A 15,605-nucleotide genomic window follows, 5' to 3' on the forward strand; every position below is an offset into this window, starting at 1 on the left:
GTTCCTGAGGGCAAGGCAGAATTACCACTTATTGGTAGTGTAAAAAAAAAACTGTAAACAATGTACACATGTAAACAAATAAAGAAAAGCAAACAACTGTGCAGTAGAGAGGAAAAAAATAATAATAAAATGAAAAAATAAAGAGTCCTTAAAGAGTCCCTGATTGAGTTTGTCATTGAGGAGTTTGATGGTGGAGCAGCTGTTCCCGAACCTGGTGTTGTGAGTGTTGTGGCGCCGATACCTCTTTCCTGATGGCAGCAGTGAGAACAGAGCGTGTGCTGGGTGGTGTGGATCCTTGATGATCACCGCTGCTCTCCGATGCCAGTGCTCCCTGTAGATGTTCTGGATGGTGGGGAGGGTTTTGCCTGTGACGTCCTGGGCTGTGTCCACTACCTTTTGCAGGGCTTTACGCTCGGGGGTGTAGGTGCCCCCATACCAAACTGTCAGCACACTTTCCACACCTCTATAGAAACTTGCTAGGGTTTCAGATGTCGAATCAAACCTCCGCAAAATCCCACCTTCCCTGGAAGAGAGCCCAATGATCTAGAAATCTGAAGCCCTGTCCCCCTACACCATCTCTTTAGCCACATTATCCTCCTATTTCTAACCTCTCCAGCAAGTGGCACGGGTAGCAATCCCACGATCACAACCTTGGAGATCCTATCCTTCAACCTAGTGCCTAACTCCCTGAACTCTCTTTTCATGACCTCATCACTCTTCCTACCCACAACATCTGCCTTTTAAGAACTCGACCTGGGATATCCTGAACCTAGCACCTGGGAGGCCACATGCCATTCAGGATTCTCAATCTCTTCCACAGGACCTCTTATTTGCTCCCCTAACTATGGCTTCCCTACACCTTAGATGCACTGTGATTCGTAAGGGATGAGTTAAGGTGGTATATGAGTGGAAAGAAAAAGTTTGAAAACCACCATTTGACATTCCCTGGGGTCAGCAACTTTATGTTCTGCTTCCACATTCCCCTGCTCGCCTTCTTGTCCTCCCATAGGCGAGAGGAAGGGCGCAGGGGGCAGTGGTCAGAGAAGAACGCTGGCATGATGTTGGTATTTCTGACTGTGACATCCTTCACAAAGTCTCTCTGAGACTGGGTCGAGCTGTCCGATCTTGACCAGGCAGGCTGTGGCTGGGCTCCACCTGCAGATTTGTGGAAGGCGTCGCCCAGCTGTGCGTCCTTTACCGTCTCCATCAGGAATCTGGAGAAGCTGTCCTGTCTGCTGTTCGGCACCACCAGCTGCATCCATAATACAGTTGAAGTCATCGGCCAGAACGACCGGCTTGAACGTCACCAGCAATGGTGGGAGCTGCTGGAAGACGACCAGCCTCTCACTCTGCATTGGCGTTGATCAGCTGGTGTGGGGTGTCGCGGTACCTTAGATCCACCAATCGGTGATTGCAAAATGATCTCCCCATACCAAGATACTCAGACCGGATGCGTGACAATTGTCTGCGCCCCAGTTTCTTCCATGGGGCTCTCTTTGTTTTTCTTTTCCTTGCTGTCTGCCACTGCTCCTCTGCAGTTGCCACCTCCATCGACTCTGCTTCCTCGAGTGGGGCCTCCGGCCTCATCACTAGAGTTTGGAGATTGGAGGTGGACATTCTTGAAGTCTCCTCACTCCCCTTTACCCAGGTCTCTGTCACAGTCGAGGATGTGTTGACCTCACTGAGGGTGGTAATGTTGGCAGATTCCCCTCTTGTCCTCTGTACGTAGGAGGCTACCCATTTTGGGCAAGCTCTATAGAGGTGGCCTACTTCCCCATACAATTTGTAGCGCTTGCCCTTGGTCTGGTGGCCTTCCTGCCTGCAGTTCTTCAAGATGACGACTGCATTGGGCCGCCACATGTAGTGACTTGTTGTAGGCCTTTCATAGACTAAGTACCCATTATTATGGGCCCAGAGGACCCCAAAACCCAGCAGCAATAGAAATTCACCAAGACAAATGGTTACTTAAAAATTTTCTTTAAACATAAAAACAGGATCAAACTGTAACTTATTACTATTAACCTTACTTAACCCCCTTCTAATTCTAACCGCATGTGTACATAATGTGTGTATAAATTCAAAAAAGTTCTTTGATTCACAGTCCAATCTCACTTCTCACTCCTCCAAGTTCAAATTCTTATACTGTGCACAGAATTTAACATTTATGAATCTTAACCAGGCTTTGGTGCTTGAAAGGTAAATGGTTACTGCTCAGGAAGGTTTTTGTCAATTTTCAGAGAGAGAGAGAGAGAGAGAGAAAGTGAGAGAGCGAGATTTGTTGCTCGTTGAACACAAACTGTTTCCTTCTGATCAGCCACGACAGTGTCTTGCCAAAGAAACTTGTCCCATCAGGGTTTTCTAGATGATAACCTCTTTCTTTCAACTCATCACAGATTTCCTTTTCTGTTTCCCTTATTTCAATTGAAACATTATACAGCCAGCCATCTCCTCTTGTATGGACCTCAAGGGCTTTGACCAAGCTGAACTAAGAACTCACAACCCATCTTCAAAATGTGGTTTTCCACAAGCTTGCCAGCTTGTCCTGTTCCAGTCCCAACTGCTGGTGCTGAACTGTAGAACTGAATTCTCTCCCTCTCAAAGAAAACCACATGACCGTCTTAGAACAGCAAACTGCACTCAGACTGCGGCACCAGACCCAATCTTCTGAGTCTGTTCATCTGTTGCTTTCCAAAACAATAATCCATTACTCCACAGCATGTCCAATTAACATCTACTTGTGAATTTGTTGTAGGCATTCTTCAAAGTTTTTGCAAAGGCACTCGGAGCCTGGACTGTCTGGCTTGAGCAGAGCTTTGGCATTTTAAATGAGATCTGTGTTGTGAAGTCTTTGTTTGTGACCTACACAAAAAAAACCTGCCACAATATATCTTGTTTAAAACCTATCTATATACGATATAAAATATAATCCGTCGCACCATGGTTCCCTCCAATGGCAAACACACTGGAGTGGGGGAGAGTGGATGATGGTCCCTTTGCTGTCCTCTCTCAGCTTCACCTTCTCTTGGCATTTGCTGGTCCAGATTTGGAATGTGCCTTTGACATCCGTGCAGGTGCCCATCCCCTCAACGTATTGGCCCAGGAAGGTGAGCTACTTCTGCTCGTGGATTGAACATGGGCACCGTTATCACTCGTTCTCTCAGCGTTGCAAGGGCAGAGAGTGGCTGTACCTTCTGGAAGTCCCAGAGCATCTTGGCACGGTTTTGAATGCCAAATCGAAGTGACTGCTAGTCGTGACGTCCTGGAGGCAGTAGATGTCGTTTGCCTCAAATTTGCAGCATTCAATCAAGACCTTCCAGAGCCAGGAAAACAGGAGACCCTCGCTCAGGTCCTTCGCTGCGGCCATCCTCGTGAGACTGTTGCTATGGATAACTAATATTTCTGGCCGGAGCCCTCCTTCAATATATAACTAACATTTCTGGCCTGAGCACTTCTTCAAGGTATGAGCAAAACCCAGGCAGGCCCCTGAATCTGTATTCCCGATATCCCCCTCCTGTTTGATGATGATGTCCTTCTTCATGACAAGCTGCCAGTCTAGAGCTTAGCATTGTATACTTCTGTATTTGATTGTATCTCCTGAATCTTGGGGTAGAATATGTTTTAATCTCTCTGCCCCTCCCCCCACTTGATGTTTACCTCACTGTTATGGGACATTATGGCGATTGAGAGCTATGTATGTATAATTGAGTTAAGGAGAACGTAATTTTCTTATCCCACCTCCTCGACTCTGCAATGCATTGACTCACTAAGATTGTTCCCTGCTTCGTGCAGAGTTCCACAAGCGTCTGCATGACACAACCTGATTCATCGGATTACTCATACAGCACTGGCATTGGGAAGTTTTCCATTGCTGATCTTCAGTTGATTGTGCCTTGGAGTATGAAAACAAAACTACAATAATCAAAGTTAAATCAAATAGAAAATCTATAAATTCATCTCTCTTTTGCATTTATTATCTATTTTAAGAACATAGAACATTACAGCACAGTTCAGGTCCTTCAGCCCACGATGTTATGCTGACCTATGTAAACCTACTCCACAACAATCTGCCTCACAGCCGTAATCCTTTACATTTTTGCATCCGTGCGTCTATCTAAATCCCCTTTCACACTTGCATCCCACTAAAATGGCCGTTCAGAGGCCTGGGATAGGAATGGGGGGGGGGGTTTGGCTTTTTCACACTTGACCACACCTATCTGGGACCATGAACACTTTCACACTTGCAAGGAGCCATCCCCGGGGTTGGGACTGTTCTACCTTTTACCGGTGATGTCATGACGTATCGAGCGATGGTAGACCTGCCCTAAATCCTGATCAATGTATTATGATCTTATATTTGAACAAAATTAATCATGCTAATAATAATTAAGATTTATGTACAGCACAGTATGAGCCCTTCAGTCCCTGTTGTTGTTGTGCCAACCTATATAAACCTTTATAAGGGGCCGTGGGAAAATGCTAACAATAAGTAACAATAGTGGACAATTTTTAAACAAGGTGGGAAAGTTGGTAGCACTATTGCGTACAATTTATAAATACCGTGGGAAAAAACGATTGCGGCCCTGCCCTCCCAGAATTCAATGTATGCCTGGCTGAATATATGGAGCATTCATAGAGGGGTTTCTCTGCTGCATGGCCTTCTGGGAAGTCAGGTCCGCCGTTGCTTTTTCCCCAGAGTCTTTAAAAATTGTGCTCTATAGCGCTACCAGCTTTCCCACGCTGTTTAAAAATTGTCCGGTATTGCTATTTATTTCCTCTCTCTCCCGCTGCAACTTTCCCACGGCAAAGTTTACACCTTCATTTTAATCTTTTCTTCCTTCACGTTCCTGCACTCACGCAGGGTCATTTCAATCCCACAATGTGATTGCCTGTTTCACACTTGCAGATTTAACTAGGGGTCGAGGCCGTCTATCCTTGGTGTGAGATGATGTCATCTGACGTTGGCGTGGAGCTGATTTTGCTCTTTAAAGGCTGATTGGCTGTTAATTCCTGGGATCATTTGCCAGTGTGAAAGGGGCTTATGTCCCTATTGAATCAGCCTCCACTAGCGCCCCTGTCAATGCATTCCACGTATCTGTGACTGTTCTGATGCATCTCCCAAACTGTCCTCCATTCACCTAAAACAGATGTTCTCTGGTTTTTGCTATTGCTTATCTTTTATATTTATCATCTCTTTTCAGTGTAATAAATTTCAATTTTGTATTTGTTATCACTTTTAAATTTAATGTATCCAGGTATATCCCACTTTACAAATACTCTCTTTACGAAAATTCACTTTTACAAAGAAACATGTGTTCGCTTTTACGAAAATAGCCTCCAATGGTTGTGAATGGGTCTTCGCTTTACGTCATTTCAGCTTACGAAAGGCTTCCTAGGAAGGCTCTAGTTTCATAAAGCGGGGTAGACCTGTACTATTGTAGTATTATTTTTCTTGAGGTACCTGTTTGACCTGTTAATGCAGTAATTAAGAATTTAATTGCATATGTACATTGTACAAAGTGTATGGTAATAGCCATTATTATTTACTGTAGAATCATAGAGCACTACTGCACAGAAAGTGGCCCTTCAGCTCATCTAGTCCATGCCAAACTTTATTCTGCCTAGTCCCATTGACCTGCACCCAGACCCTGCACCCAGACCACAGCCCTCCATGTCCCTCCCATCCATCTACCTATTCAATCTTTTCTTAAATGTCAAAATTGAACCCACATCCACCACCTTCGCTGGCAGCTCATTCCAAGCTCTCAACACCCTATGAGTGAGAACATTCCCCCAAATGTTCCCTTGGAACATCTCACCTTTTCACTATTAACCCATATGATCTTGTCTCACCCATTCTCAGCCTGTTTGCATTAACCCTCTCTGTACCCCCATAATTTTGTACACCTCCAGTAAATCTACCCTCATTCTCCAACACACCAGTGAGATGAATTGATGGTCATTTGCCATGTATGCTGTCAAAGGCTTAAAATACTGCAGTCAGAATGTTCTCACATTTCAATAGGAACCCCCCCCCCCAGGTGATGGATAATCCCCCTGCTTAAAAAAAACTGGTGGCGCTGCTGTGGACCCGAGAGGGCAGGGAGTGGAGACACAGTGCTGCTCCACGGGGTTATACTGTCTGGTTGTGATATCGACAGCTCCATCCAGGCCTTAACTGGCCTGTTAAAGGGGCCAATTGTTTTTTTTTAAACATCCTGCAATCACAGTGCCAAAGATGGTGACGCCTGTGCCGGGCGATGAACCACTTGGGGTAGCAGACACTGGGGAAGCAGTGGACTGAGAAATGGGGAGAATACTCCACCTCCTCCTTCCCCACCCCCATCCTGGTTGAGAAGGAGACGACCCTGCAGAGAAAGCTGCCATGGCAGTGAACCAGCTAGGCCGCAGTGGTTCTCAACCTTTCTCTTTCCACTTACATCCCACTTTAAGTAATCCCTAGGCCATCAGTGCTCTGTGATGGGTAAAGGATTGCTTAAGGTGGGATGTGAGTGGGAAGTTGAAAATCACTGCTCTCAACCCAATTGTTACTGAAATATTTTTCTAGAGAAAAATGGTCATTGGCCCATTTCCTTTGGAGTTATGAAACCGTGCACAAAACGAGTCAATGAGGTATGATTAAAGCAGCGGGTTTTCAACCTTCCCTTCCCACTCACATTCCACCTTAAACAATCCCTTACTAATCACAGAGCACCGATGGCATAGGGAATACTTAAAGTGGGATGTGGGTGGGAAGAAAAAGGTTGAGAACCACTGAGCTAAGGCCTCACACAGTCTGTGGGCTGCTGGAGACTCGCTGATGGGAACCAGGATTCCGAACTTGGATTCGAGAGGGCGCTGAGGTCAGGAGACATCCTGAACATATCACAGGTTCGGACCTGGAGCTCAAGTTGCCAATAGTTTGAACATTAACCTGTGCAACTGCAGAGGCTCCGGGAACACCGGAAGCGAATCCACGGAGACTCAGTTTCTCTGAAGGGAGTCTCTTTTACTTCTCCTTCTCTTGCTGTTAGCAGCACCGGGCAATGCTCATGTGACTCTTTACCTTACGGCAGGCAAAAGTTGACGTTTTGGGTGCAATTGGGCAGCATGGATTCATAGGCCAAAACGGCCTGTTACCATGCAGTATGTCTAAATTTAAAAAAATATCTCATATATATCAAATTTTATCTATTATTATATGACATTAAAAGGAACCTTAACCCAGTCGTTCCAATGCAATGGTCTAAATCTGGGATCCATCCACCGTAATAATTGTTCCTGCCTCTGATAACTCAAATTTTGAATTTTGTGCTTCGTGAACAGACTATTCAGCCATTGTGTTGCTTTATAAAGCAGTGGTTTGCATTCAGGAGAGTGAGTCAGGAGGTCACGGCACAGTTCCGGGTCTCTGCACGGAACAGAGCCAGTTAAAAGTGGCTGTGGCTCAGGCACTGGGGCCAAAGCCTTGCTCTAGGCCGCAGGCCAGCAGCTGTGCGAGTGTGATGGTGAGCAGTCCCCAGGGGCACCGCTAACCTCCGGACACCGTAGGACCCAAAGCCAGGGGTTGAAGAGGTGTTACCTGGATACGGGGCCTTGAGCCTGGGGTCAGTGCTGGAATGCAGTGACTGGGGTGCCAGAGACACCTAGATTGGAGGTGGTGCGAGACCCACGGCCCCATGACGTCTCTGAAGGGACTCCCTTTTGCTCCGAACTGTGCGACTCATCTCCCTCCCCTGACCCCCTCGGTTCCTCCTGCCTCTCTCTCCCTGTCAGTCATCTGCCTGTCTATGTCCATCAAGTTTCACCTCTCCCAGGTTCACCAAATACTCCCTGTCTCACTCATGCCACTGTGTCTGCTTTACACGGGCTTCTCTGCTCGAGAAAGAGTTCTGGCTTGAAATGTCGACCGTCTTTCCTACCACACCGTTGCTGTTTGACCACTGAGTTCCTTCAGCAGGGTTCTTGCTTCTTTTTCTTGTTTTAATTATGTTACTGATTTATTTGCCTTGCGGAGACAAACAAAGGATTTTGTATACCTTACAATGAATTGAATCATAAGGTTCAGGTCAGCAGAACTGCAGCTGTGGTTTTAATAGAGTGGTGATGGATTTTTCTTGCAATGTTTGAAAAATTTGGTCTGCGCTAGCTGCCAGATCAATGCCATCCATTCTCGTAAATTGCTCTTATTCCGTCAACTCCCGCCTAACTCATTCAACCCGTTTTGGCTTCTATCTGACGAAGGGCCCAGGCCCGAAACGTTGGTTCCCCTTTCACTTCCTTTGGATGCTGCAGGACTTGCTGAGTTTTCCCAACAGGTTGGTCCTTTGCATTGTTTCCCCACATGATTTTCTTAGCGCCCACCTGAAGTCGGGTTCAATGAACCCACCCACTCGCGGCGGCACAAGGTAAACATGGCCATAGGGGAGTGCGCAACCTCCGCCCATGCAGTGCCCAAAGTCGGGACTGGGGGAGCTGGCGTGAGACAGGCATGATGCACCACAGAATCCTCCCCCCTCACGCTTCCCCTCTCTGCCAATAGCAACCTGATACAGCCTGGATTATCAACTTCCAGGGCTGTTGATCAAGATGAGTGAGTCACTTAGAGAGTGGCAAAGGATGCTTAGCAATATAGCTTAGTAGAAGCCCTTGTCCATGCACCTAATTACACCCAATTAACCTACCAACCCCATGCATATTTGGAACGTGGAAGAAAACTGGAGTACCTGGAAGACCCCTCGCAGATCCGGAGGGAAAGTACAAACTCCTTACATACAGTGGGAGATTCTAACCCAGGTCATTAGCGCTGTAACAGCGTTGCACCGGCCGTGCCTCTCATCAGCTCTGGAACCATCGCATTCCTTTCCGTACTACACTGGAGTATTTTTTTCAGACATGCAGGACAGTAACATTCCCTTCCGGCCCATGAACTCGTGGCCCCCCCCAATTAACCTCCAACCCCCGTAACATCTTAAAGGGAGGGAGGAAACCCAAGCAGACATGGGGAAAACGTACAAACTCCTTACAGACAGTACCAGATTTGAATTTGGATTGCTGGCGCTGTAGCTGTGTGGCGCAAACTGTGCCAACCAGGAACAGCTTCCCCAGTTGAACTGCAAACCTGTGGGGTGTGCAGATCAGAAAGCCTTCAGGTTCTGGGATGAGTTATTTAGCTCAGACCATTAAGAGTCTTGGGTTAGCTGTTAACTTCAAACTTAATTTCCTATTCTGAGTCACCCCTTGACTGAGAGAAGGGAATTATTAATGCATAAAGATTGTTAACCTGAAAATAAAAAAAAACACCTGAATTTGTGGTTAATCAGTGGCTTTTTCTTCAAATAACTGGGGTAGAATATCTAGGTAAGAATTTACTCTAGAGAAAACTAGCTAGCTTACTCTTCTTGAATGGAAACGAGTGAATAATTTATAGATGAAAGCCTCCTTAATAGTGCATTTACACAAAATGAAGTCCTGTGTTGTATGCAGAAAGTGGAAGTTTACATGTCGATTTAAAACAAAATCAAAGCTATGGGGGAAGGGGTCTTTTGATGAGTTGACTCAACCACGGTCATGTGTGTATCAGTGGTACAAATCTATAAAAGTAGTGGAACTGGGTACTTCCCCAGCTGAGGGAGGCCCGTCAGCCCTTTGTGAATGTGGCTGTTATCCCAACACCCTACAAATTGCTAGTAGAATGTCAGAAACCTAGACCTGTGAACACTTGTGTGGCAGTGTTTCGATGTGACCAGGATCATTAACTCTGGGTGCATTGACAGTAGTTTATCGCGTGACCTCTTCCTGCTCAGATTGCCTTTGTGTAGTTCAAATAGTCTAAAACCTTTTAAAATTTCTCCTGGAGTTTTAAGCCATGTCTGGAATCTTTAAATCTTTAAACCCCACAAGATTCCTACAGCATTCCTTGGGTAACTATAACTGAAATAAAACCAAGAGATAATGTCTATTGTCATGCACTATGGAGTACATTTCCCCATATCCAAAATTCGGTTAACCGAAAAGTTGAATTATCCAAAATAAATTTTCGGCGGCGACGTTTAAAAACAATTTCACCCAGCATGCTCATGTGGGGCTCATGTGGGGCTCATGTGGGGCTCTCATGTGCTGTTAGTGCTATTTTAAATCCAACGGACTTGTACAGTGGCAAAAAGGTCTGCATTGACGTCAGTGAAAAGAAAAGGAGGACGTGTTTATGTTTGTCTATAGATCACATTGTTTTGAGGTAAGAATTAAACGTTATTTCATGCTTGAAAGGCCTTTGTTGCTTTTTGTTGTTGTTTACCCTCGGATACCAGTATACTGCTGATGCTATCGGGTTGATTAAAGCCATTATTCGGTTATCTGAAAAATCCAGTTACCCAAAAAGCGTCCGGTCCCAAGCTTTTCGAATATGGGGAAATGTACTGCACAGTGTGTACCGAAAGTCTTACTTGTCGTAGCTGGACACGTGCTTTAAAAACTATAATGATAAACTAATTAAATTAAATTAAGAGACCACAAATTCACAAGATAGATATTCACAGTAATCCGAATCTCAATGTTCCCACGTTGCACCTCAAGTGGTTTGATGGTGTGGGCAGAATCGGGGGTGCACATCGTGCAGGAGCTGGTTTGTTCCAGTAGATGGGATTGGGGTACAAAGCCACCTTGCACACTGCCCCTTTAAGTAAAGGACGACTATTATTGCTTAGGCATTTTTAAAAGTTGGAATGGAACTTTTGTTGGCGGTGGCCTGCCTGCTGTGGTGAAAGACTTGCCTGAGACAGCTCATGTGGCAGCAGTTCAAATGAGTTTAGGAGTAGACTGTTCTGGGAGCTCTGCGCAGCTGAGTATTCCCCATGAGGGCCCCTTTTAAGATGTATAGTCCTGTCTCTATGCCTAAACATTTACATGTCAGGGACTGGTCAGTCTTGTTCTTCAATCTAAAAGCCTTTGTGCATTGTTTGGTCCCACTACTCCCAGTTCCCTCAGCTCCAACCCCATTCCCTCCAGAGGGAGAAAAAAATAATTGGAGCATTCCTCTTCAAATTCATAAGCTGTCATTTGAGTGAAAAGTGCGAGGAGCCCAACAAAATAAAAGCGAGGGGAAATTCGATCCTCTTGGCACGTTGCTTGCATTCAGTGAAGACCAAGCAGAGACCAAAAAAAAAATTACCTTAAATGTTGTAATTTCTCTTTAAGGGGCAGGCAGCTAACTTTATTTGGCTGAAGCCATCAATTTCCACCCCTGTCACTGTGAGCATGCAAATAGGATCTGTTTCCGTGAAGCAGCTGATGTCAGCTCTTCTCTTAAAGTTTAGCACCAGAGGAGGTTCTGTAACTTGGCCTTGTATGCTCCCATAACTTGAAGTGAATGCTCCAACTGCTGTTTTAAAACTCCGGATGGAAAAGATTTGGAGGGAGCCAGGGCATCACGGAATGGTGCAGCCTATGGGATTGCCCCAGCCAAGCTGTGCAAGGTAGGGCTTTAGTTTTCAGTGACCACAGGAAAACTCCTCGCCTGACGCTTGAGTTTATTTCAGTGCAGAGTGCCCTGGAGAACATAGCACTCTGGTGGATACGTAAACTGGGCTCATTCGCCAGCAGGGGGAATGCAGACAATGGAATGTTTAACTGGAAGCTGAATTATCCACAGCCTCTGCACTACGAGTTAAGAGTTGGGAGGAAGTGCTGTACTCCCGGTAGGTAAGGGAACTTAACGCCATAAAATTCCCTTCAGTTACTGGAGATGCGTCTCAGGCCATTTACGCAGGGGTAAAAATCTTGAATTTGCTTGTTTTATGGATGTTGAGGCAATGGTTAAAGCTGGAGAAGGATTCAGCATCTGCTCTTTAAGTTTGCTAGGAGGAGACAGATTTGGGTGAAGTTGTGGGGTTTTTTTTGTTTAACTGATTCCAGATTTCTCTCCTTGCTTTGAAAGCGCTCTGTGGAGGACTGTGCTCACGCTAGCTCTGCATTCTAAGACGATGTGTAATTGTAGTTGTGCTTCAGATGTGGGAGCCGTCCAAGCATTAGATAGTAATGTAGGCGCACTTTTCTGATGGCACTTGCCAGTGGCAGTTGGTTGTGTGGATGCTGGAGTTTAAATCCCTACACCCTCCCGCTCCCTAATCTTTGGAAAACCAACACCTCAGATTTTGCTGCAGATCCCCCTCCCATTTAGGCAACTATTCATTGCTGACCTCTAGATAATAATGATGAGTTTATTGTATAGTGTACATGTGAACTAAACATTTTACTTGTCTTTCGTTTTAAAAAAACCCTCAAAAACAACAAAGAAACGTCTCTAACATTATAGTTAATTGAATCAAACAGACAATAAATACAAACAAGGAGAATAATTAGGGTTAGCGCAATGACGGCCCCCAGCAGCCCAGGTTCGAATCCATCGCTGCCTGTATTCTTCCTTTGTCTGCGTGGGTTTCCTCTGGGTGCCCGGTTTCCTCCCACATTCATGCAGGACTCTATTCCCTGGAGCGTAGAAGAATGAGGGGTGATTGGATATAGGTGTTTAAAATTATGAGTGGGATAGACAGAGTAAATGCAGACTTTTTTTCCATTGAGGGTAGATGAGATTCAAACAAGAAAACACGAGTTAAGAGTGAAAGGGGAGAAGTTTAGGGGGAACTTCTTCACTGAGAGAGTGGTGGGAGTGTGGAACTAGATTCCAGCTGATGCGGGCTTAATTTTAACATTTAAGGGAAATTTGGACAGGGATAGGGATGGGAGAGGTATGGAGGGCTATGGACTGAATGCAGGTCACAGACTAGATGGGCCAAAGTGGCCTGTTTCTGTGCTGAAATTGTTCTATGGTTCTAGTAGGTTCATTGATCATTTGGTTGGAGTGGATTCGTGGGCTGGATGAGCCAGTTATCACGCAGTACCTCAAAATTTAAAATGAAATATCCAAGTGAAAAAAGTGACTTAGCAATCGTGTGCAGAGTCTTTTGTGGTGTCGGAGCAGTCCCTGATTAGGGACGTTCAGGACCCTAACTCATCCTAGAGTTCTGACTTATCGCAGGCTCTTGCTGGATTGGAGCACCCAGCAGGTCAGATGATGGATGTCCAGAGTCCGAGCACTCATTAACGTCCGGGTTTCCACTGAACTATTGCCCTCCGGTATGTGAATAGCATATGGAAAGCACTGGGGTTATTTGCAGAGCCTGTTTCAGCATGAAGGAAATAATTTGGGGTGGTGGTGCCATCTCACTGAGCCACTGAGGGGATTGAGTTAAGTGATCATCTGTGGTGAAGATTTTCTTGGCTGACCACTGTCAATCATCCCTCTGCCTCCATGGATGCTGCCATAGACAGCAATGAAGACCAAGTCATAGGGTAGATTTAAAGTGGTGATTGATTCATGTCAATGGTTATGAGGAGAAGGCAACAGAATGGGGTTGAGAGGGAAACTATATCAGCCTTGATTCGATTGATTGGCCTAATTCTGCTCCAGCCTTATGGCTCTTTGGATATGTTTTGCGTAAGCCAGCATATACCTAGGATTCATCCTCTGCAGTTCATTAATCATTCCTGATGGAATTTATCCTGAAGGGAGTGTGTGTTTGGCAGGCTGTCCGTCCTCGAGGTGAAGACACGGGGCCGCATTGATGAATGATTGGCAGGCGACAGCTGAACTTGGCTCGATGGCTCCCAGTTATGTTCTGGCCATCAGTGCCCTCTGCCTGGACTGTGCTACCGATGTTTATCCTTTGTTCCACAGGGAGGACTTTAAACTCCACCAGGTCTTGTACTTGTCATCTCCAACCCTGTTACAAGCACCTGTAACTCACCGGTTCTTCACTGTCGACGGGGTCTGGAAGTGGGGGAGGGTTTTCACTCAGGGCTGCATGGCCTGTGCCACATGACGGGAAGGTCAAGAGGGCACCACTTGAGTGGTGCATGACCATGGAGTGGGCACTGTGGGGTGGTGTAAAGGCACTGACAGGCTTCCAGGATGGGTGGTGAGTGATAATGACTTTTTTAATCAAAAAAAGTCATCTTTCAATATAATTAATTACAAAAGGAAACCAGTTCTAAGTTTTTACCCACCCCTTGTTTCATATCCATAAATTTCCTTCATTAAATTTACATTTTTTTTTACATGTAGACATACCGTATATTTCGGTGTATGTCAACCAGCAGATAGGTCGACCCTCCCTTTTTTTTAAGCTTCATTTTAATAGTTTCACGTTATATCTGGGGTATAAGTCAACCCCCATTTTTTGGGCTGTCCGGGCCTCCCGGGGACAACCCAAAAAATTTTAAAAACACTCCAATCATAAGTAATAAAGCTATAAATTAAGTAAGTAAAAAAAAAACCTCGGGCTACCAAGCAGCAGTGGCCTCAGGTTCCCAGGTAGGAGCGGTTATGGCGGCACCCAGTGGTGGGGAGGTGGCGGGTGGCGTTGGCGTTGGGAAGTGGTGGCGCCGGCGATGGGGAGGTGCTTCCAGCATCGACATATACACCGAGTTGACGTCAATCTGGGTTTTTCTTTTGGTGAATTTAAGCATATACTCAAAAGTATATTTGCGTATAAGTCGGCCCCCCCCCCCCACCCTTTGAAGAATTTTTTTTAGGGTTTCACGACTCGACTTATACGCAGAAACATATGGTACATGCAGCAAGGTAACAGCCCCTTCCAAACCACAAGCCCATGCTGCCCAAGCACCCCAGCTATCCTACAACCCCTGTACGTTTTTGAAGAGTGGGAGGAAAGTGGAGCCCTTGGAGGAAACCCTCGCAAACATGGGGAGAACGAACCGATTCCTTACTGATACCGTGAGACTCAAACCCACATCACTGGTGCTGTTGCGCTATGAATGCAGCCCATTGTTACATTCCTTTCTGTTTACACCACTGTGGCACCTTGTCATTATTCCCCTCTCTGCCCTTTGAGGGGTTTCCCCTCAGCCTCAGTCCTTCAGAGCCCAGTAATGGAAGGATTCTAGACTGGTCAGGCCTCAGAGCAGAGGAGATTTACCAGGATGTTGCCTGGATTGGAGGCAAGGTTAGCAGAGCTAAGGGGGTTTTCATTTGGAGTGAAGAAGGATGAGTGATGACTTAATTGAGATCTACAAGATATGAGTGGTAGACAGACAGCACCTTTCTCACAGGGTGAGAGTAGCAGATACCAGAGGAGGGAGGGAAGTTTAGGGAAGATGTCGGGTAAGTTGTGGGTGCCCGGAATGCCTTGCCAGGGGTGGTGGTGGAGGCTGAAACATTGGGGTCATTTAAGAGACTCTCAGGCAGGCACATGGATGGAAGGGTTTTTTTTGGTAGGAAAGTACAGGGCGGCATGGTTGGTGTCATCGTTTATGTAACACCATTACAGCGCCAGCGATCGGGACTGGGGTTCGAAACCCGCGCTGTCTGTAAGGAGTCTGTAACGTGTCTCCCTGTGTCTAAGTGGGTTTTCCCCGGGGACTCTGGTTTCCTCCCACCGTTTAAAATTTACCAGGGGTGTAAGTTGATTGGGTGTAAATTGGGCAGCCCAGACTCGTGGGCTGAAATGGCCTGTTGCCATGCTGTACATCAAGGGGTGAAGGGCCTATACTATGCTGTAGTGATCTATGTTCTCAGAACATGTTTGCCT

General features: G+C 46.0%; 1 protein-coding gene across 13 annotated transcripts in view; it reads left to right on the forward strand.

Annotated features, from left to right (window-relative positions):
- rassf8b (Ras association domain family member 8b) overlaps positions 1-15,605 on the forward strand; it is a 96,044-nt gene that overhangs the window by 58,227 nt on the left and 22,212 nt on the right. Inside the window, exon 1 of one of the 13 annotated variants that reach the window (XM_069907668.1) lies at positions 11,367-11,471. The exons of 10 other annotated variants lie outside the window; for them this stretch is intronic. The gene's annotated coding sequence lies outside the window, so the exon portion shown is untranslated. Of the gene's footprint in view, positions 1-11,366; positions 11,472-11,592; positions 11,698-15,605 lie in introns of those variants that run through there. 2 more of the 13 variants (XM_069907670.1, XM_069907669.1) reach the window with 2 other exon arrangements.

The sequence above is a fragment of the Narcine bancroftii genome, chromosome 13, assembly GCF_036971445.1.
Source record: "Narcine bancroftii isolate sNarBan1 chromosome 13, sNarBan1.hap1, whole genome shotgun sequence".
NCBI lineage: Eukaryota > Metazoa > Chordata > Chondrichthyes > Torpediniformes > Narcinidae > Narcine > Narcine bancroftii.